The sequence below is a fragment of the Streptopelia decaocto genome (genome assembly GCF_964273445.1).
Source record: "Streptopelia decaocto genome assembly, chromosome: 17".
Classification (NCBI taxonomy): Eukaryota; Metazoa; Chordata; class Aves; order Columbiformes; family Columbidae; genus Streptopelia; species Streptopelia decaocto.
The window spans coordinates 890,995-913,785 of record NC_138672.1 but is presented as its reverse complement, the minus strand read 5'-3'; the positions used below and the strand labels follow the sequence as shown (position 1 = coordinate 913,785).

Below are 22,791 nucleotides of genomic sequence, written 5' to 3'. Positions count from 1 at the left end.
TATTCAAAAACGTGTCCAGGGGAAAGATTCATTGAATCATAGAGTCAGTCAGGTTTGAAGAGAGCCCTGAACATCTTCTTGCTTCACTCTCCTTCCCAAAGCAGGATGACCAGGTGAGGTTGTTCAAGGTTCCACTCAGCTTTGCATCATCTCCATCACAGCACAGAAGAGAGAATAAAGACGTTCACCAGTTTTGGCCCAAATGCTGGTCACTGGGGGATGACACACTAACTGCACAGAGGACACTGCATCGCAAATGATATTTGGGCTTGATGTTTCAGTGAACTTCCCACCAAGCATCCACTTCTTCAGCCCAAACAGCATCAATCGGGCTATAAGGACAGCACAAGAGACCATGTCCAAGGCCTGGCACAATTTCATACACACAACATGCCTTTCTTTCCTCTGCCCATTTTGGTTCACAAGTCTCTTTCTTGTCCTTCAAGTGCCTGCAGATGGCTGCAGGAGGACTTGTCCCATCACCTTCCCAGGGACAGAGACAGCTGACCAGCCTGTGATTCTCCCAATTGTCCTTCCTGCCTTTCTTGAAGATGGGTTTGACGGATGCCAGGACCTCCTCGATTGCACTGTCATTTTGAAAACACAATCCAGACTCACAGGGCAACTGAGGTGAATCTCAGATTCAGTGGGGTTTGTTCCCAGAGTCACACACACAAATGTCAGGGTTGTGCCAGGGGTCCATAACTGAGTTGGCTTTGTGGACTCTCATCTGAGGCAGAATCATAGAATCATAGAATACTCTGATAGGAAGAGAGCCTTGGGATCATTGAGTCCAACCACAGCCCAGCTCTCGCACTAAACCATGTCCCTGAGAACCTCGTCTAAACACCTTTAAACCCCTCCGGGGGTGGTGACTCCCCCACTGCCCTGGGCAGCCTGTTCCAATGCCTGTCAACCCTTTCCAGGAAATACTTTTTTCCTAATATCCAATCTAAACCTCCCCTGGTACAAATTGCGGCCAATTCCTCTTGTCCTATCACTTGCTACTTGGGAGAAGAATCCAAGACTCGCGATATTGCAACCTCCTTTCAGGTAGTTGTGGACAGTGAGAAGGTGTCCCCTCAATCTCCTGTTCTCCAGGCTGAACAGCCCCAGCTCCCTCAACCGCTCCTCATCACACTTGTGCTCCGGCCCGTCAGCAGCTTTCTCGCCTCCTCTGCACTCTCTCTAGTACCTCAATGTCCTTCCTGAGATGAGGGGCCCAAAACTGAACTCAGGATTCAAGGTGCGGCCTCACCAGTGCCAAGTACAGTGGCACAATCACTTCTCTAGGCCTGCTGCCCACACTATTCCTGATACAAGCCAGGATGCTGGTGGCCATTTTGGCCACCTGGAAACATTCTGGCTCATATTCAGCCAGCTATCGATCAACACCCACAGATCCCTTTCCACCAGGCAGCTTTACAGCCACTCCTCCCTGAGCCTCTAGCGCTGCCTGGGGTTGTTGTGACCCAAATGTAGGACCCAGCACTTGGCTTGTTAAGCCTCAGACAATTGTCCTCATCCCCATGATCCAGCATGTCCAGATCCTTAGGCATGGCCATCCTCATGTCCCACGTCATGAGGAGTGGTACCTCAGTTCAAGGCAGCACATCCTAGTGCTGCATTCAGGCCTTCATGAAACATTCAGAAATAGTTGATGGGGTTTGTACTGAGTCGGGTTCATCTTATGTACATGATATGCATGCTCATATCTCATCCATACAATGGAAACATTGGCTTCTGACTTACTCATTCAGTGTCCTTGTGTTGAGGGATGAACAACCTCTCTCAGCTGGGGTGAAGGGCCAGTGCAGGAAAAGGTGGTTTTGAGGGGCTGGTCTGTGGTGACTGTGCTGGGCCAGTTTCCCCAGGTTGTCCCATGAACATGGGCACAGCCCAGCCCCTGCTCTGCTGGTGCTTCAGGGCTCTCTCAGGAGGCCTGGCTGGGAGAGGACACTGCTGTGTGCCAGCCCTGCACACTCACACACTTCAGCCGTTCACTGGTATTTTCTTGTCTGGGGCATTTGGCAGTTCACCCTCCCACCCCCTCCTGAATTGTGCCACCCCCCTGCCCTCTCCCCAGCCGAACCCGGCAGAGCAGCCACACTGGAACTGGAACTGGTCCCACAGCAGTGGGGACCAGTGAGAATGAAGGACAGTGAGAATGTTCATCCAGCCAGCATGCTGAGAGGGTCTCCAGCACAGGCATCTTGCAGACCCAGGTCCAGACTGGCTCCCCAGGACAGCATGAGACATTTGGCCCAGGAGATCCTCAGGAAGGTCCTGCGGCCACAGTGCCACGGACACCTGCCCCAAGCTGCCACCTGCAGCAAAGTGTTTCTCTTTCCATGTCTTTTCTGCACACGTACAGTGCCCCACTCTTCTCCTGGAACATCCCGTCTCCCCACAGAGCTTTTCCCAAGAGAGCTGAGCTATGCTGACCTGGCCAGCTGTTTCTGCCCCCCTTCCCACGCTCCATACAGCTCCGACCTGGTGGTGCTGCTCTGCAGAGCAAGTGGGCTGTGGTGCCCAGGGCCATGGGGTGAGTCCGCAGATTCACGTTGGTCAGGGTGGGAGGAAGACCCAGCTCAGGGTGGCTCCTGCTCACTCCCCCTCAGCACACAGACATGGCTCCTGCAGCCCCAGAGATCCCAGAGAGAGGATTCTGGGCAAACAAGGCAGTGCGGGGTCCTTTATTTCATTTATACACACAGAGAGTACAGCTCCTTATTTAGAAAAAGACAATGCGTCAAACCAGAGAGGTAGATACGGACATAGATATAAGATGAAAAATAATTTTGCTTGTGAGTCCATTAATACAACAAAGAATACCTAAAACCAAAGAAAAAAAATAAAAAAGGTACAAAACTCAGGTTGAACTAGTAATGCGTTATATTACAAGTGACATGCAGAAGAAGGAGGTCACTTCATTACTGCTTTTGAAAAGCGAACAGTCATCACTTTCCTTATAGACTCCTTGAGTTCCCTGTTCCTCATGCTGTAGATGAGGGGGTTCACTGCTGGAGGCACCACCGAGTACAGGACTGACACCACAATGTCCAGCCATAGGGAGGAGATGGACGGGGGTTTCAGGCTGGCAAACAAGGCAGTGCTGACAAACAGAGAGACCACGGCCAGGTGAGGGAGGCAGGTGGAAAAGGCTTTGTGCCGTCCCTGCTCAGAAGGGATCCTCAGCACGGCCCTCAAGATCTGCACATAGGACACCACGATGAACACAAAACACACAAATACTACTAATATACTAACCACAATAAGCCCAAATTCCCTGAGGTAGGAGTGTGAGCAGGAGAGCTTGAGGATCTGGGGGATTTCACAGAAGAACTGGCCCAGGGCATTGCCCTTGCACAGGGGCAGTGAAAATGTATTGGCCGTGTGCAGCAGAGCATTGAGAAACCCAGTGGCCCAGGCAGCTGCTGCCATGTGGACACAAGCTCTGCTGCCCAGGAGGGTCCCGTAGTGCAGGGGTTTGCAGATGGCAACATAGCGGTCGTACGACATGATGGTGAGAAAGTAAAACTCTGCTGAAGCTAAAAAGACAAACAGAAAGAGTTGTGTAGCACACCCTCCATAGGAAATGACCTTGGTGTCCCACAGAGAGTTGGCCATGGACTTGGGGACAATGGTGGAGATGGAGCCCAGGTCGAGGAGGGCGAGGTTGAGCAGGAAGAAGTACATGGGGGTGTGGAGGTGCTGGTCCCAGGCTATGGTGGTGATGATGAGGCCGTTGCCCAGGAGGGCAGCCAGGTAGATGCCCAGGAAGAGCCAGAAGTGCAAGAGCTGCAGCTCCCGTGTGTCTGTGAACACCAGGAGGAGGAACTGCATGATGGAGCTGCTGTTGGACATTGGCTGCCTATGGGCATGAGGACCTGTGCAAGGATGAAAAGGTTTAGATGAGACTTCTATGGGAACAACCAAAGCCATTTCCCAAAGTCTCTCCCACCCCTTCACAAAAAGAGACCCATTCTTTTCCAGGAGAACGTCCTGGCTGGAGCCCTCGTCGGTGCTTGATGAGTGTGCAATGAAGAGCACAGTGTCTGCCCAGGGGCTCCTGAGGAGTCAGCCTGACCCTGTGTGATCGGGTGGGCAGGGGCCAGTCCTGGGGTTCAGCTTTGTCAGCTGGACCTGCTCCTGGTGCAGAAGGGACTGTCAGCATCTATACCCCCAGGTCTGAGAAACTGAGTTGGAGAGGTTTGGTGTTCCTACAGCTCCTTCTCCCCTCCCACCCTGGGGAGTGTTGTTGGGTGTCAGAAACCCTCAGCATTTCTGCTGCACTCAGGGAGAACAGAGCGAGTCCTGCGAGACCAGAGGGTGCCTGTGGGTCAGTGCAGAGTGAGGGCAGCTGCTCTGTCCCTCTGTCCTGCTCCAGCTGCCCTGGGCTGGCACCTTTCTGAGATGGGGGCTGTTCACACTCCCATGTTACCCAGAAAAGCCACCAGGCACTGCTGAGAGCAGAGGGACCCACCTCAGACCATGACAGGTCTCACCCTTTCCTAAGCTCTCAGCACACAACGTTTAGCCCAGGACACACACAGCTCATTCCCCAGGCCCAAGCCCCACAGAATGCATTGCCCACAGCCCACAGGTCAGAGCAAAGCTGGGACACGTGTGCCCATGGACACACCTGCAGGAAAGGACCCACAAGATCAGGCTGTGACTCTGCAGCTGAAACTCCCATCCCCAGAGAGCCTGACAGCAAGAACAAGATCCCAACAGCAGTGACCCAGAGCAGGGGAGCAAGAAGGAAAATGCGGTGAGGGTGGGTGTGAGAGAGGCCAGGGCAGAGGCAGCCGGGCACTCAGACAGCGTCACCCTTCCCCAGCTGTGCAGCCACCTCCCAGACACCAACAGTGCCGGGCAGCTGCTCTCAGCCCCTGTGCTCTGCAGAGGAACTGGAGCTCTGGCTGCACAGGAGCTGCTTCATGCCTTGGAGCCCCCGGCCCTGAGGGCAGAGGCTTTGCTGGGTGGGAGAGGAGGCCAGGGGCTGCTCACAGGAGGGATCTGACCTGCAGGGGGTCACAGGGACTTTTCTCTGTTCTCCCTCCCATAACCATTCCGGGTTCGGTTTCCTCTCATTTCTGATCATTTCCCTGCTGCCTGGAGATTCTCCCCTGGGAGGTGTTTCCCTGTCCATGTCTCTTCCCTGTCAGTGCTCACAGACCATCCCACCCTCTGTGCCCTCCCCCTGGCCCTACAGATGCTGCCTGTTCACAGGGCACTGCCTGGGGGCATCTTCCTGTCTGCAGCCTGGAAAACAGGACAGGTCAGACTAAGGCTGACGGGTCCAGCCAAGGTGATGCAGGTGCTGCGCACAGGCAGAGGGGTGGGGAAGGGATGTCATGAGCCTTCTGGCAGATGTACTGATCACTCACAGTTGCAGTTCAGGAGTCTCAGTGACTTGTTTAAGCATGAGAGCTCATTTTCATTTTATCCTTTCCTGCACCCCCCAGCCCTTGGGAGAGGAAACTGAAAAGACAGGCTCAGGAAAGCTCCTTATCTGTCTGCTAATCCTTACATTGATCTTGTCATTGGGGCATCCCCTTGGAAAAATGCCAGGAGCGATCTGGAGCTGTGACCAGTGCTGACCCACACAGCACCCTCTCCACAGCACGACCCTGCCCTACCAGATCTTGCTCCTTCCCCCCACAGCTTCTCCCCACAGCGCCATGGGGATCTCCCGGGCAGGCTGAGCGCTGACCCTGGCAGGCGGCAGAGTCCCTGCCCGGCACAGCCCTGGGGTGCAGGGACCCTGCTCTGCAGGACAGCCCTGGGCACCCCTGCCTGCACATTGACATTTACACCCCACAGCCACCCTGGGGAGAACACAGCATTCACGTCTTGTCACTCTGACAGTGCAGAAGGCAATCCCTGCTCTGCAGCACATCCTCCCCTCTGATCAGAGAATCTCTGAGAGCTGTACTTACATCTCTCGCAGGCTCTGCAATGTTACAGCTTTCTGAGATCCTTCCAAGATCTGAAGATGCAATGCCCTGCAGCCACAGGCTTCATATCTGAGAGGATTTCATTTGCAGTGAACTCTCAGCATCCTCCCAGCCCAGACTGCGTTTCCCTCTCTGTGCCTGGCTCCTGTGCGCTCGGTGCTGCAGGCAGAGCCCTCAGCCCTGCTGCGTGTGCAGAGGAGCTGCTCCTGGGCAGAGCTGTCTCTCTGCAGCGCTGCCGCTGCCATGAGCTCCCTGTGTCCCAGGAGCCCAGCCCAGCTCAGCAGCACAGGAGCAGCCCATGATGTCCCTTTCTCTGTCCCCTCTGGGCTCCTCCAGGTGTCCCTGGGGTTCCACTGGAACATCCTTTGAAACAACCTCAATTACTCAGTGATGTTGATTCTCTCTCCTCTGAAGAGACACATCATTGTGTTCTTTGTATTAAACAATTAATTAGTATGAGAACCAACTTTTCTTGTCCCATTATTAGACAGGACACCAGGAGTATTACAGCAAAGGATCTAATTCCTCCAGGCCGGAGGAGGAATATCTTCAGTTGAATGAGTTCAAGCATTTTATTCTGGTTTTATACTCCTAGGTCTAGAGAGACATTCATCAATCTCTGGCCATGTCATGTCTGTGCTCTGATTCAAAGCCTTCGCACACATGGGCTCTTGGACACTTGGTATCAGGTTTCTTGTGGCAGGTCAGAGCTGGGCTGGTGCCACAGCTGGGGTGGCTCAGCCCAGATGTGAGGCAATGTCCTCAGCCAGGGACCTGACTGGGGAGCTGGAGCTGTCAGTGCTGCAGACAGAGCTGTGACACGGATGGAATGAACTGCCAGGCAGGGTGGCAGGAGTGAGTTCATCTGGTCTGCAAGGACAGCAGCCTCCAAGCACAGCAACAGCCCAGATCAAAACTCATTCCAGACCTGGAAGGCAATTCAAGGCCCCATAATGAGCTGTTACTACTGCAGGAACAGTTAAAGGACAAACAAAGACACTTTGTAGCTACTGTTGAATTCAACAAGAGAAAGAGGTGAGAATCCCTGTGTCCTCTTGTCCTCCCTCTTCACCAGCAATGTGTCCCAGGCCTCTGTGACTTGAGACGGGAAGGTGGAGAACAACCAGCAGTGGATGTGGATCAAGTCAGGGGTCACTGGAACTAACACAATCCTTTCCAGTCTATGGGACAGCAGGGGCAGCATCCCAGGACCTGGGACAGCAGGACCATGTCACAGTGAGGCCACTCTCCACCATCTTGGAAAGCTCATGGAGACTGGGGGGACTCCCTGACCACTGGCAGCTCTCACACAGTGTGTGCACTTTTCAAAATGGCCAATGGGTGAGCAGGGGAACTAAGGGCTGTGCCCCAGAGCATGTCCACTGGGACCCCATTTCTGGGTGTCTGGAAGAGAAGGTGACGGGGTTTGCCCAGGGCAGGTTGTGCCTGTCCATCCTCTTTGCTTTCTGTGAGGAAAGGACAGGGTGGTGGATGTGGGTAGAGCAGTGGTGGTCTGTTACCTGGAAGTCAGCAAGGAATCCAGCATCATCCCCCACAATATTCTTGTACCCAAGGTAGGATATTATGGTCTGTGTCAGTGTGCAAGTAGATGAGTAAAAAGCAATGTGGATGGTTGGGCTTGGAAAGGTGCTGTAGAAAGGGAGAAACTTTCCAGTCATGAGGACAGTCCAGCACTGGAAGCTGTTTCCCAGGAGTGCGCACTCACTCTGTCCCAGAAAGAGACCAAGATGTGTTTGGATAAAGCCCTGAGTAATCTGGTCTGACCCTGCTGTGAGCAGGAGGTTGGTCAAGACACCTCCTGAGCTCCCCTTGAGCCTGAATGACGCTGTCCTTCCTTCCCCTTCATGCTTTCAGTTTAGACAAAGCTCTCAGGTTCTCCCCGAGCACATGAATCATTCACATGAGGTGCAGGGCTGCTTTTACAAGTAATCATAAACAGTTCTGACCACATCTTTTGCATCCCTTTTCATTTGCCCCAACCCAGGGTCTTTTTTGCTGTCCTAATACCCTTGCAGAAGGAACACACCACCTTGTTCGTCCTTTCAAAGCAGGTTGTTCAAGAGGTGTCAGCATCCATGTACAGAGTCTGCACATCAGCCAGGCAGCAAAGCCACCGTTACAGAAATCGAGATGAGACACTTGACCAGCTCTTTGAAGCCAGGAATCAGCGTGACATGTCTGCTGAGATTCTAGTGAACACCTAAATTTGAAGAGCAGGACATTTGAGTCCTCCTTGGGAATCCTGGCTCAAATTCTGAACCTTATGGTGCTTCTGGTTGTGAAGAGAATCAAAAGCAACTTTTTGATGGGGTTAGTTTATTTTACATGTGTCACACAGGGCAGATGAAGAGAGCTCGCAGCTCCAATCTCTGCTGCACTATAAGGCTTGATACCAGATCAGAACTCAGTCTAGACCTGGAAGGCAATTCAAGGGCCCCATAATGAGCTGCTACTACTTCAGGAACAGTTGAAGGAGAAACAAAGACACTGTGTGATGACTGATGACTTTAATAAGAGAAAGAGGTGAGAATTTCCATGTCCTCTTGTCCTCTGTCTTCACCAGCAATGTATCCCAGGCCTCTCTGACATGAGACAAGAATCTGGAGAACAACCAGCAGTGCATGGGGATCAAGTCAGGGGTCATTGGAACTAACACAATCCTTTCCAGTCTATGGGACAGCAGGGGCAGTCTTCTTAAAAAAATTAGCTCAAGAACATGCCCAAGAAAGTGACCCACAGATCAAACACCAGAGTACAGGTGAACAGTGTGTGTGTGCAGGGCTGGCACACAGCAGTGTCCTCTCACAGCCAGGCTCCTGCCAGAGACCTGCAGGACCAGCAGAGCAGGGGCTGGGCTGTGCCCCTGTGCACTGGACACCCCATGGAAGGAGCCCCAGGTCAATCACCATGGACACCCCTCACAACCACCATTTCCAGCTCTGGCCTCCCACCCACAGAGGTTGTTCTTCCCTCCACAGAGAGACACTGAATGAGTAGTTCAGCAGTCCATGTTTGCTTTATACAGGTGTTGAGGTTTGGATTGCGGGATGGCAACCGTGGCGGATGTGGGTGTTAGCCCCCTCTCCTCCCCCTTCCTTCTTCAGCCCCTTCTTCTCCCCCCTTCCCACTCAGGACAGGCGATTGGGAAAGAAAGGATGACAGAGAGAAGAGAGTTGGAAAAATTAAAGATGTTTTACTAATGCTACCAATAAAAATAGAGAAAATAATACAAAATCACAGTATCACAGTATCACAGTATGTTTGGGATTGGAAGGGACCTCAAAAGATCATCCAGTCCAATCCCCCTGCTGGAGCAGGAACGCCCAGGTGAGGTCGCACAGGAACATGTCCAGGTGGGTTTTGAATGTCTGCAGAGAAGGAGACTCCACAACCCCCCTGGGCAGCCTGTTCCAGTGCTCTGTCACCCTCACTGAGAAGAAGTTTCTTCTCAAATTTAAGTGGAACCTCTTGTGTTCCAGCTTCATCCCATTACCCCTTGTCCTATCATTATTTGCCACCGAGAAGAGCCTGGCTCCATCCTCATGGCACTCACCCTTTATATATTTATAAGCATTAATAAGGTCACCCCTCAGTCTCCTCTTCTCCAAACTAAAGAGCCCCAGCTCCCTCAGCCTTTCTTCATAAGGGAGATGCTCCACTCCCTTAATCATCTTCGTTGCCCTGCGCTGGACCCTCTCCAGCAGTTCCCTGGAACTGAGGGGCCCAGAACTGGACACAATATTCCAGATGGGGTCTCACCAGGGCGGAGTAGAGGGGCAGGAGAACCTCTCTCGATCTACTAACCACCCCCCTTCTAATACACCCCAGGTACCATTGGCCTTCCTGGCCACAAGGGCCCAGTGCTGGCTCATGGTCATCCTGTTGTCCACCAGGACCCCCAGGTCCCTTTCCCCTACACTGCTCTCTAATATGTAATTTCCCAACCTATAGTGGAACCTGGGGTTGTTCCTGCCCAGATGCAGGTCTCTGCACTTTCCCTTGTTAAATTTCATTAGGTTATTCCCCGCCCAACTCTCCAGCCTGTCCAGGTCCAATAAAACCAATCTTGAAAGTCCCAGCAACTGCTCATGCAGATCAGGGGCCGGCACCCAAAGTCCTGGACTGGACTCTGCAGCCAACCAGAGCTGGATTCAGTCTGTCACTAGGCCTCAGTTTTCAGGGAATACTAGCAAGGTCCTCTCCTAATGTCGGCCAGAAGGAAAAGGGGTGAGATCCTCATGATCTCCCACTTTTACATGAAGTATTCACGTGAACGGGATGCTATACGCTGTTTGTCAGTTTCTAGTCACCTGTTCTCTCGTTGCCCCTCTCGCAAGATGTACATCTGTCCTTATCAGTGACCTCGCATTCCATTGCTAGGTTTACCAAAACTTGTGTCTGACTTTCCAGAAAAATGCAGCTAATATGAAGCTTTAGCTGACAGGCAAATTCACTAAAAGAGAAACTTGTTTTTAACTAAACCAGGACAACAGATGAGAAGTGAGCATGTGCATCATGTACGTGAGGTGACATGAACACAAGTGAGCACAAATATCATCAGCTATTCCTTGGGGTTCCATGAAGGCCTGTGGCACAGACCTTGAGGTCACTTCATGTTGGGAGGAACATCCCATAGGAAATCACCTGAATGCAGCAGTTGTGCTTCCTTGAACTGAGGTCCCTGTGTCCATTCCTCATGACGTGGGACATGGATGACACACCACAGGGCTGAGGTGTCTCCTGTCCTTTTGGAGTGGCAACAGGAGGCCAGTGCCTCTGTGTAAAAGGGACAGACTCTGTCTCTGAACATCCCTGGGTGCATAAGGTGTCCATGAGGCCAGCTCAGATGTGGACATCTGACAGATACTGACATTTCTGTGTGTGACTCTGGGAACAAACTCCACTGCCCAATGAGATTCATCTCGGCTGCCTTAGGATCATTGCAAGTGCTCCAGTCTGCTACCTCACCATTGCCTGTTATTCTGGATTGTGACCTCAGAAGAACCAGGGCAATCAGAGAGGTTCTGGGGTCTTTGGAAAAGGCAGACATCAAAGCCATGTTCAAGAAAGGCCGGAACAGGTATTGGGAGAATTGCACGTTGGTCAACCTGCCTCTGTCCCTGGGAAGGGGATTGGACACATCCTCCTGTAGAGTGGGATTTCAGCTCTTTTCAGGGTGATGAAAAGGTGGGTCGAGGCCACGAACAACCTCCCCTGGTTCACCCGGCCTTGAGCAGGATAGTGAGACAAGATGAGTGTAACAAGGGCTCTCTTCAGGCAAGGCAATGAAGTGGGATGGGTGTCTACAGCCTGCAGGGAAAGAGGGGCAGGTGTAGGACTGTGTAGAACATGCTTCAGTCTTGGTCAGGTCTGGGGTGCTAAGGAGGGGAGTGGATGGGTGTGGTATTATGAGGTCAGTTGTGTCTCAGAAACTCATAATCCAGTCAGAAATGCGTGGCTGTGATGGGTTGTCATGTCTATCCCACCTGAGAACATGACAGGACAGCAGCAGGAACATGATCATGTCTGTCAGAGAAGCTGAAAGGCCAGCAGCAGTCGTGGGATTTAGAAGATCATGGTGAGCTTACTTGCCCTCTGTCAGGTAAAAGACCACAAGAAGCATAATGGGTTGAGTTCCCTGCTTGAAGAACAATTTTTGAGATGGCTGAGTTTTCCTTAGTAGTAGAAAAAAACAAGAGAGAGAAAAAATAACTCACATTGTGCAACTTGGATGATGGAGACTGGATATGAGTAGTAAGAAATGTGACTGGAAGGGCAGTGCTTTGGGGCAAGAGCTCACCCAGAGTGAGCTGGATCAGCCCATGGTTTGTGTTCCAAAGAGCAGCCGGTGAGGGTGCAGACACAGCAGTGAAGGTGCAGAAATGCTGGGGTGAGAGCAGGTGGGGAAGCGAGATGGGTGTCTGCAGCCTGCAGGGAAAGAGGGGCAGGGGTAGCACCATGTAGAACAGCCTGTGGTGGAGATGGCAAAGGGCGCTGTAAGGCTGGAAGGGACCCACAGAACCCAGGTCTGTGTCCCTTGGCCATGGCAGTTGTCTCTGCCACTGAGGCCCAGGAGAAGACATGTTGTCCTCATGGCACTGGGGCCTCGGTGCCTCCTTGCAGCCCCATGGGGAAGCTGGAAGTTGTTGTCCCAGTGTTGTCCTTCCCTGGGCCTTGCACACCCACATCCCACGGTCCCAGGAAGAGCCCTGAGCCGTGTGTGAGGGACAGGATCCCCCTTCCCATTGCCTGGAGCTCATGGCTTCTCCTTTCTGCTTCAGAAACAAACCAAGGGGTTTCTGAGCATCAGAGCTGAAGAAAAGACTCAAAGGAGACCTCATGGCGGCTACAGCTTCCTCACAATCGGAGAAGGAGCGGAAGGTACTGATCTATTCTCTCTGGTGACCAATGACAGAATCCAAGGGAATGGAAGAAGGGTGTGCCAGGGGAGGTTCAGGTTGGACATGAGGAAAAGGTTCTTCACCCAGAGGTGCTGGACACTGAACAGGCTCCCCAGGGAGGTGTCACGGCCCCAACCTGACAGTGTTCAAGAAGAGACTGGACAACGTCCTCAGACACACGGGGTGACCTGTGGGTTGTCCTGTGCAGGGACAGGAGTTGGACTCCATGATCCTGGTGGGTCCCTTCCAACTCAGGACATTCTATGTTTCTATGAAATACTAGGTCAAAAATCCATGTTTTCATTGTGCAGATGAGAAGTAAATATACACATCATGTGCATGTCCACTGTGTGCATGTGGTGAGATGAACCCAAGGGAGCACAAATCCATCAGCTATTCCTTGGGGTGCCATAAAGGTCAGTGGGACAGAGGTGGTGTTCAGGGGTCTCTTCCAACCTGTGTTATTGTAGGATTCCATGAAGATTTTCCTTGGAGAGCTCCTTCACGTCAGAATAGACAGAGGAAGGAGAAAAAAAGGCAGAAGCAGAGATGTAAAATGCCCCAGAGTAAATACAGCAGCTCCTCTGAGGAACGTTTCTCCACTCAAACCCTTGATAGGAATCTATCAGATACATTTGATGAAAGCAGCTTAGTTTGATCTGCTCACACACTGGACCACAAGGAGGGTGATGGTGGGTATGATGTCATGTGGTCACTTGTGTCTCAGGAACTCATAGTCCAGTAGGAACCAATGGCTGTGGAGGGCACTGTGAGGTCACTTCTGCCTCTGCAATGGATTGGCCAATAGCAGGAACATGGCTAGGAAAGGACTGTGAGGTCACACACACGAGACGAGCAATCGGGCCCAATCAGCATGGCTTGATGAAAGGCAGGTCCTGCTTGAGCAGCCTGATCTCCTTCTGTGACAAGGTGACCGGCTGAGCAGATGAGGGAAAGTCTGTCATGGGGAGTGAATCCGCCACACAGGCTGTGGGTGTTGTGTCCTTAGACTGCAGTAAAGCCTTTGACACCGTGTCCCACAGCATCTCCTGGAGAAGCTGCAGCTCGTGGCCTGGATGGTGTATGTGTGATGGGTAAAGAACTGGCAGGAGGGCATTTTGTCCCCTGGAGCCATTTGTCCCCTTCCTGTTCACATGGGCATCCCATGAATGCATCACTGCTCTACCCCAGTGTAGACAGGCACAAGGCCTTCTCCTCCTGGACCTCTCACCTCACCTGTGCCACTGATTTCTACAGCAGCCTCATCCTTGAATGTGAGATGCCCAGAAAGCCCTCCCAAGACAGTTTGACAAAGCCTTTTTTCTACACCTTCCCCCCATCCCTGCTCAATCCCCTCAGGTACAGCATAAGGACCAGAAAGTTTGGGTGCAAGTGGAGCTTTGAGAAAAATCGTTAGGAAAGCTTTGAGGTGCACAGAGAGCCCATCAACATGTTGGCAAGCTGCTCTCTCTGAACAGGTCCAGAAGACCAGCACAGTATTTGCTGTGTCCCAGAAACTTGCCTGGAAGGTTGGGATATGGAGAAAAGGTTTGGTCTGGGAAGGGACAGGCAGGGGCTGGTGGAACTGGCTGGTGTGACCGTGAGACGTCTCTCCAACACCTCAGAAAAGTCCTGGCTCTCAGGGAGGCTGCATGGTCCTCTGAGAAAGAAAATATAAAAAATGATCTATCATAGAATAATTGTGGTTGCAAGAGACCCTTAAGATCGTCGAGTCCAACCATAACCTAAATCTGGCACTAAAACATGTCCCTAAAAACCTCTTCTGTATGTCTTTTAAACACCTTCAGTGATGGTAACTCCACAACCTCACTGGGCAGTCTGTTCTGTTGCTTCAAAACCCTTTCCCTGAAGAATTTTTTTCCTCATATCCAACCTAAACCTCCCCGTGTGCAACTTGAGGCCATTTCCTCTTGTCCTATCACTTGCTACTTGGGAGAAGAGACCAACACCCTCCATGATAAAACCTCCTTTCAGGCAGCTGTAGAGAAGAATAAGGTCTCTCCTCAGCCTCCTGTTCTCAAGGCTGAACAGCCCCAGCTCCCTCAACCGCTCCTCATAAGACTGGTGCTCCAGACCCTTCACCAGCCTTGTCACCCTCCTCTGAACTCTCTGCAGCACCTCAATGTCTTCCTTGCCATGAGGGGCCTAAAACTGACCCCAGGATTCAAGGTGCAGCCTCACCAGTGCCCAGTACAAAGGGATGATCACTTCTCTAGTCCTGCTAAAGCTCTGATTGAATCAAGGCTTGAACACCTTGGTGTGACCCAGTTGGTGACAGGTTGGACTGCAGACTCCTGAGGTCCCTTCAACCTCAGTTCTCTCATGATCCCATTGTGATGTTGGGCTCTGTTTCAGACTGGAGCAGAGCAGGCGATGATGGGGCAGGATCCACCTGTGCTGTAGGTGACCATCTAAACCAACATCTCAGCCAGTGAAGCAGCCAACACTTCAGTGTGACACTCTGGGCAAAGTGTGAGGAGTCCTGGGCAGGGAAGGTTCAGAGGGCATGGGGCGCTGTGCAAGACACAACATGATCTTGGCTTCATGCCTGCAGGCCCATCAGATGTCAGTTGATGTCAATGGATATTAAAATAAGAGGAACTGAAGACAAAGATCCAAAGCAAAGGAAGGTGTCAACTAACTTTCTTTCTTTCTTTCTTTCTTCCCTTATTCCTTTCTTCCTTTCTTCCTTCCTTTCTTCCTTTCTTCTTTTCTTGTATGTATTTATGTATTTATCTGTTTATGTATGTATTTATGTAATCATTTAAGTAGTTATGCTTTTATGTATTTATGTATTTATTTACTTAATTATTTACATACTGTTTTACTTATTTATTTACTTATTTACTTATTACTTACTTATTTACTTATTCATTTACGTATTTATTTATTTATTTATTTATTTAAAAGTCTTTGTAGGGGAGTCTCTTTTCTTTGGAAAGGAAAGAGTTCTCCAGAACTGGGCATGGATTTAGGACACAAATGTCTTCAGCTCCAGGGACACAAACACCAGGTGCCCGTGTAGATGCCCCGGGAACCCCTGCCCAGGCTCCACCTCCACTGCAAGGTGCTCTGGTCTCCCCAGGTCCTGTGTGAGAGATGCCAATCCCAGGCCAGCACCTCAGGTACACTGGGGCCCTAAAATGGCCCTGGCTGTTTATGGTGAGACAGCTGATGACTGATGTACTAAGGGTAGGAGAAGAAATATTGGTCTTCCCCTGTACTTGTATTACCAACACTCTATGATTTCATCTCCCTCGTCATTCAGGAGTTCCCACCTCTCCTGATTAAATGTCCCTGTCCAAGGACAACTTTCCAGCACTGTCTGGACGTTGGCCCTTCCCAGTGCTCTCAGGTTTCTCCTCCACTTGCTCTTTGGTCATTCAGTGGCCTCTCAACTGTCTGGTTTCTGCTTTGAGCTTCAGGGAGTTACAAACTTGCCCCATTCTTCAGAGCTCTAATTAATATGGCAGTCAACACGTTCATTGTGTGTATTTCTATCCTCTCCTATCTCTCTGTCTAAACTAGTTCTTGTGTGGGTGTCCCTTGTGGACACTGGACCTCATCAGATCCAGCTTACACACACAGCTGAGGAAAGTGTTTTGCTGTTTATTAAACTGTGCAGTGTTTGCACAGGAGAGCAGGTGGAGCTGGTGCACAGGAGCTGCAGCATCTCCTGCAGAGCTCATGGAGAAGTCTGATGTAGGAAAAGTGATGCAATCTCTGGTGGCCAATGAGGGAACCGGCAGACTGGGGGTGGGGGTGAAGAGCCAGGTTGTCCATACAGTGTCCAGCCTCAAGGGACTGTTCTCCTGCCTGTCCAGATGTCTTCAGGAGACCCTCTGGATCAGTGTCCATTGTAGAATGCTGTTGTCACTTCTTCTATACACTGAAAAATGACAGAAAATACCCTTGAAATTAAAAACCCTCCTTTATGAAATCTTCTTTGAAATCTTCATCAGCAAGTGTCCCATTGAAACCTCTCCAGTTAGTTCTACAAGTCTTGAAGATGTGAATGCATTTACAGAAAGAAACATCGCTCTCTAGGGCTTTCTGTGTTTTAATGAGCCCCATGGCGTATTTGGTGCTGAGCCCATGAACCTCAGATACCAAGGACAGACTGAAGAATCTGCTCAAGAAGTCCAAGCCAGAACCAAACTCCAAAGTACCTTGAAGCATTAATGGGCCCCACTGAGGGCTGTTCCTGACAAAGCCTCCCCAGGGACTCGTTAGAGCAGATAATTGGAGGCAGTGATTGCATCAGCCAAAGGCAAAGTGCAGCAGCTCTGATGCTGAGAAAGCCCTTGGTTTGTCTGATGAAGGACAATGGCCAAGCCTTGAGCCCCTGCCCCTGGGAAGGGAGATCCTGTCCCTCACGTGTGGCTCAGGGCTCTTCCTGGGGATGTGGGGAGTGCGATGCCCAGTGCTGGACAATGGTGTGACACTCCCTGGGGGTGCAAGGAGACAATGGGTGCCATGGCCATGACAACCATGTGTCTTCTCTTAGGCCTCACTGGCAGGGACATCAGCCATAGCCAAGGGGACAAAGACCTTGGCTCTTTCAGGGACATTCAGCCTTGCCAGCGCCCTTGGCCATGTCCACCATGGTCCATCCTGCACTGTCCCAGGCCTGTGGCTGTTTCTCCACAGGCTGCAGACACCCCATGCGCTTCCCCACCTTGTTCTCAGCCCAGTGTGTCCCCACCTGTGCTGCTGTCTCTCCATCCTCACCAGCTGTTCCTTGAAACACAAAGTCATGGCTGATCCAGAGTCCTTCTGAATGACCACAGCACTGCGCTCAGAATGACATTTCTCTATCCTCAGCTCCACTCTGGACCTCCAGAGCTGCAGTTTCTGATGGTTTTGCTTCCTCATGCTGTTTCCCAACAACAACCACAACAAAAAAAAAAATTAAAAATTGTCACCATCTTGGAAAGTGATTTTCAAGATTTCTGAAGCTACTACTGCCCTTTCTTGTCATGGTTTTACCACAGCCACCAACCAAGACCATGGGAGATGCTCACATCCTGCTCCCAGGCCCCAGGTGGGATAAGGGAGAGAACTGAATGGGAAGGGAGAAACTTGTGGGTTTAGAAAAAATATAATAAGACAATAGAAATAATACACTACTACTAATAATATACTAAGATATACATAAAGTAAAATATATGACACTCGGTGCAATCCCCCACAGAACTCCAGTTGTGCTGAAGAGGCAGCCCAAAAGAAGAGAGCACCCTGGTCCTGAACAGCTGATCCCAGCAAGAGAAAGTACAAGTGCAAAAGGCAGAGAGGCCCAAGGGCCAACTGAAAAACAGCAAAACATCATAAAACTGAACGAACACTGAACTCCCAATAGAATGGAACTTCCGAACAGAGCTAACCAATGTAGCCGGAAAACCAAAACTAACGGGCTGGAAAAGGCATCTCCAGCTTTATACTGAGCATGACACTAATGGTAGAGAATAGTTGTTGATTGACCTGGATGTCAATCCAGGTGCTGTCCTGTCTGTGCCTCCTCTTACCAGTTTGCTCCTGCAGCTGCACTCCAGAGAAGTCCTTGGTTTCACTGACAATAGTCCAGGTAAATTAAATAGAAATAGATAAATGAAATTAAGAAAATATACTCAGTGCTATCCCCCGTGTAACTCCAGTCACACGGAGCAGCCAGTCCTGCAGAAGGGAGCACCTTGGTCCTGAACAGCCCATCCCAGCGAGAGAGAGCAAAAGGGCAACAGGCAGAAAGGCCCAAAGGCCAACGACAAAATGGCAGAACGGCAAAAGGCCAAACTGACATCGAACTCCTGACAGAATGGAACTTCTGAATGGAACTGACCGAACCAGCTGGAAAACTCAAAGTAACGGATGTAACAAGCCCTAAAAGCCGGCTCCAGCTTTAGACTGAGCATGACGCTAATCATAGGGAACATTTCATTGATCAGCCTGCACGTCAATCCAGGCGCTGTCCTGTCTGTGTCCCCTCCTGCCAATTTCCATCTGTGTCTGGATGGCCAAAGAAGTCCTTGGTTTCCCTGACAACAGCCAAGAAATCAGTGAGTTCTGACATTCCTTTCATAGCAAATGGCAAACACTGTAAAGCTGCTGAAAGACAAAATGAAATCTATCCCAGGGAAGAAACAGCATTATCTCATTATTCTCACAGGAAATCTAAACAAAAGATTGTACTAGCTGTGAAGGAGAGACGTTCAAAATGCATGAAGATAATTAACCCAATTTCAGTAAAAACAGCACGTTTCCTCAGCCTCCCCTTCACCAGGCTACACACTGGCTGTAGTACACCAGTAGTACACACTACTACTACCACTCCACACATGACCCAGACTTTCTCTGGCCACATGGCATCTCCTCCCCGTTCCTCCAGAATGGGGAACCTCACATTGGGACACACGCCTCCAGATGTGACCACACCAGTGCTGAGTCAAGATGGGCAATAACTGCCCTTGTCGGGGTGGTCACACTCCTCCCTGTGCGGCCCAATGTGCTCACGGGCATCTTCCTGTTTAGCACCACTGAGGAGTGGCTGAACATCCAGGCTCAGAGGGTTGTGACCAGTGGCACAAAACCCAGCAGGAGGTACCATGAGGAGCACTGAAGGACACCATATCCCCACCCAACATCTCCTCCTACAGGTGTCTCTTGGGTCCCTGGAACCACCTCAGTGCCAAGGGGGAGAGCACTGCCTGTATGGGGTGGAGGAGATGGGGTCTGGAATGAGGGTCCTGGGGCAGTTTCTCCTGGTTGTTCATGAAGCAACAAGCTGGGCTGGATATTTGGACAGAGGAACTCTTCCTAAGGGCCTCCAGTGGGCATGGGGATGGTCTACAGTTTCCTGCATGCTGCCTTTTCTGGTGGAGATCACAGAGGCTGCCAGCCCTTCAGAGGACCCAGGACAGGCCTTGTCCTTCCTGTGGTCAAAGCTGGACCCCAGTTCTCCAGTTCAGCCCCAACTCAGGAGCCTTGTCTAGAGGTGACTTTTGAGGTAAGGTTGACAAGACAGGTGCGTAAGTTTGTCTTAAGGACATGTGATGAGCACCAGGACTGAAGTACCAGAGCAAAAGGATGTGGCTTCTGGGTGAACACTTTCTTCAGTGCAAGTCCGGACACAGGGTCCCAGACTTCCTTTCCATGCCACCCTTCACAAGGGATGATGCACTAAGAGATGGCAAGTGGGGGACACCAATCCTTCTCCAGCTACTTCCCAGACCTGGTGAAGCACCAGGACAGCAAGGACTTCTGTCCCTGCACCCTTAACTCTGGGTGTTATCTTGGGGCAGCTGAACACCAGCATTTTTCTCTCCAAGGCAATTTCCAGCCCAGGTCAGCTCCTGTCTGATCTCCCTCATCCCTCCTCTGATCTGCTCTGGTGCTCCTGGTCCCATCCTGTGCTCCCCACAGGGCCCCAGCCTGGCACTGATGCTCTGCAGAGCAGGTTGGCTGCAGGACCATGGGGTGACTGCACACTGGTTGTGCTGCTCAGTGAGGGACACAGATGCAACAGGAAGGGCTGCACTGTCACTGAGCTCTTTCCTGGGGGTCTAAAGCTCTTGAATGAGTTCACAACATTTCTTGGGACTCATTGGATTTTCTGCTCATTTCTGTTCAGCAATTCCTTCCTTGTCCTTCAGGTGCCTGGAGATTGGTGCAGGAAGACACAGACTATCTCCTTCCCAGGGACGGAGGTAGGCTGACCAGCCCATAATTCTTCAAATTCTCTTTCCTGCCCTTCTTGAAGATGGGTTTGACATCTTCCTTTCCCAAGGACCTCAGAACTTCTCTGATTCTGCTGTTCCATTGAGACCACAATTCAGAATCACAGGTAACCACTTGCAATGAGCCTGTCCCAGCAGCTGAGATGAATTTGATTAAACCTCTGAGGTTTGTTCCTGCAGTCACACGAAAAATGCCAGCGTTCCGTCAAGCATCCATGTCTGAACTGGACTCGTGAACTCCATCTTCACCCAGGGGTGTTAAGAGACAGAAACTTTCCAATTTGCACATAGAGGTCGTGGTCTCAGTTTCTCTTTGGCCTCCTGTTGCCACTCCAAAGTGATGGGAGGCACCTCATCGCTGTGGTGTGTCACTCTGCTCTGCACCCATCTGAGATGTCTCACGTCATGAGGAATGGACATGGGGATCACAGTTCAAGGAAGCACATCCTGGTGGATGGTTTCCCATGGGCTGTTACTCCCAATGTGAAGTGACCTTGAGACACTGTCTTTCCCACAGGCCTTCATGGAACCCCCAGGAAGAGCTGATGTTGTTTGCACTCACTTGGGTTCATCTCACCTCACATCCATCATGTGCGTGCTCACATCTCATCTGTACAATGCAAACATGGATTGCTGACCTGCTTATTCATTGTCCCTCCATGGAGGAAAGAGCAACGTCTGTGAGCTGGGGAGAGAGGCCAGTGCTGGAAATGGTGGTTGTGAGGGCCAGTCCATGACAATATCCTGGGGCAGCTTCTGTGGGGTGTCCAGTGCACAGGGGCACAGCCCAGCCCCTGCTCTGCTGGCCCTGCAGATCTCTGGCCTGGCTGTGAGAGGACACTGATGTGTGCCAGCCCTGCACACACACACTGTTCAGATGTACTCTGGTGTTTAATCTGTGGTCACTTTTCTGGGTATGTTGAGAGAATCTTTGTAAGAAGAGCTAAACCTTCACACCCTGCCCTGAGGAGATCACCTTTCTATCTGGAAAGGCTGTTCTGGGGCCAGCTCTGTCACAGCTCTGCCCATTGCCTGTCCCTGCCTGCGCCCACAGGACTGACACACAGCAGGACGGTGACCAAGCTGCCAGAGCACTCAGGCCTTGCACCAACACCAGGGATGAGAAGAAGAGTGTGGGAGTGGAACCAGAACAGCTCTGGAAGAACAAGCACTGGTGCTCTGTGGTAGTGCTACCATGCTGGACTCTGTTTCCCTCCACCAATGCAGACAGAAACTGTTCCTCTAGCTCCAAAAGGGCCTGAAAATAAGACCTCAGGTGAAAAAGAAAACAAACCAAAACACGGTAGGGCCCTTTATTTTGTTTAAATAAACAGAGACAATGGGCCCTCATTTACAAAGACACTTGGTCATAAAAAAAAGGCAGACAGAGAATTAGGAAAGCGATAATAACATTATCACAAAACACCACCACAACAAAAACAAAGCAAGAATGGCTGAGCCTGCAGTGAACTACACTATAACTGCTATGGGATGTATGAGAGTTTGTTGCTGTTTGTTATTGAAAACATGCAGTTATCAGTTTCCAAACTGAATTCTGAAGCTCCTGGTTCCTCATGCTGTAGATGAGGGGGTTCACTGCTGGAGGAACCACTGAGTACAGAACAGAGACCATCATGTCCAGCCATGAGGAAGAGGTGGAGGGGGGCTTCAGGTAGGCAAACATGGCAGTGGTGATGAACAGAGAGACCACGGCCAGGTGAGGGAGGCAGGTGGAAAAGGCTTTGTGCCGTCCCTGCTCAGAGGGGATCCTCAGCATGGCCCTCAAGATCTGCACATAGGACACTACAATGAACACAAAACACCCGAATGCTACCAAGAGGCCTATCACAATAAGCCAAGCTTTCCTGAGGTAGGAGTGTGAGCAGGAGAGCTTGAGGATCTGGGGGATTTCACAGAAGAACTGGCCCAGGGCATTGCCCTTGCACAGGGGCAGTGAAAATGTATTGGCCGTGTGCAGCAGAGCATTGAGAAACCCAGTGGTCCAGGCAGCTGCTGCCATGTGGACACAAGCTCTGCTGCCCAGGAGGGTCCCGTAGTGCAGGGGTTTGCAGATGGCAACGTAGCGGTCGTACGACATGATGGTGAGAAGAAAATACTCTGCTGCTACAAAAAAGGCAAACAAAAAGATTTGTGCAGCACATCCTGCATAGGAAATTGCCCTGGTGTCCCAGAATGAATTGGCCATGGATTTAGGGACAGTGGTAGAGATGCAGCCCAGGTCGAGGAGGGCGAGGTTGAGCAGGAAGAAGTACATGGGGGTGTGGAGGTGCTGGTCCCAGGCTATGGTGGTGATGATGAGGCCGTTGCCCAGGAGGGCAGCCAGGTAGATGCCCAGGAAGAGCCAGAAGTGCAAGAGCTGCAGCTCCCGTGCGTCTGTGAAAGGCAGGAGGAGGAACTGGGTGATGGAGCTGCTGTTGGACATTTGCTGCCTGTGGGCATGAGAACCTGTGCAAGGAGGAAAGACAGTGATGGTTTAGATGAGACTTCTCTGGGAGAACCCAAAGCCATTTCCCACAGACCCTCCCACAAAGAGACACTTTTCTTTTTCCAGGAGAACGTCCTGGCTGGAGCCCTCGTCGGTGCTTGATGAGTGTGCTGAAGAGCAGGGTCTCTGCCCAGGGCCTCCTGAGGAGT

General features: G+C 51.2%; 1 pseudogene across 1 annotated transcript; it reads right to left on the bottom strand.

Moving 5' to 3' along the window:
• Positions 1 to 2,902: 2,902 nt before the first annotated feature.
• LOC309447263 (olfactory receptor 14J1-like) lies at positions 2,903 to 22,579 on the bottom strand (annotated as a pseudogene). Its single transcript has 2 exons — positions 22,265 to 22,579; positions 2,903 to 3,551 (listed from the first exon to the last, which is right to left on the bottom strand). The product of its transcript is annotated as an olfactory receptor 14J1-like (transcript).
• Between the last annotated feature and the right edge of the window lie 212 nt (positions 22,580 to 22,791).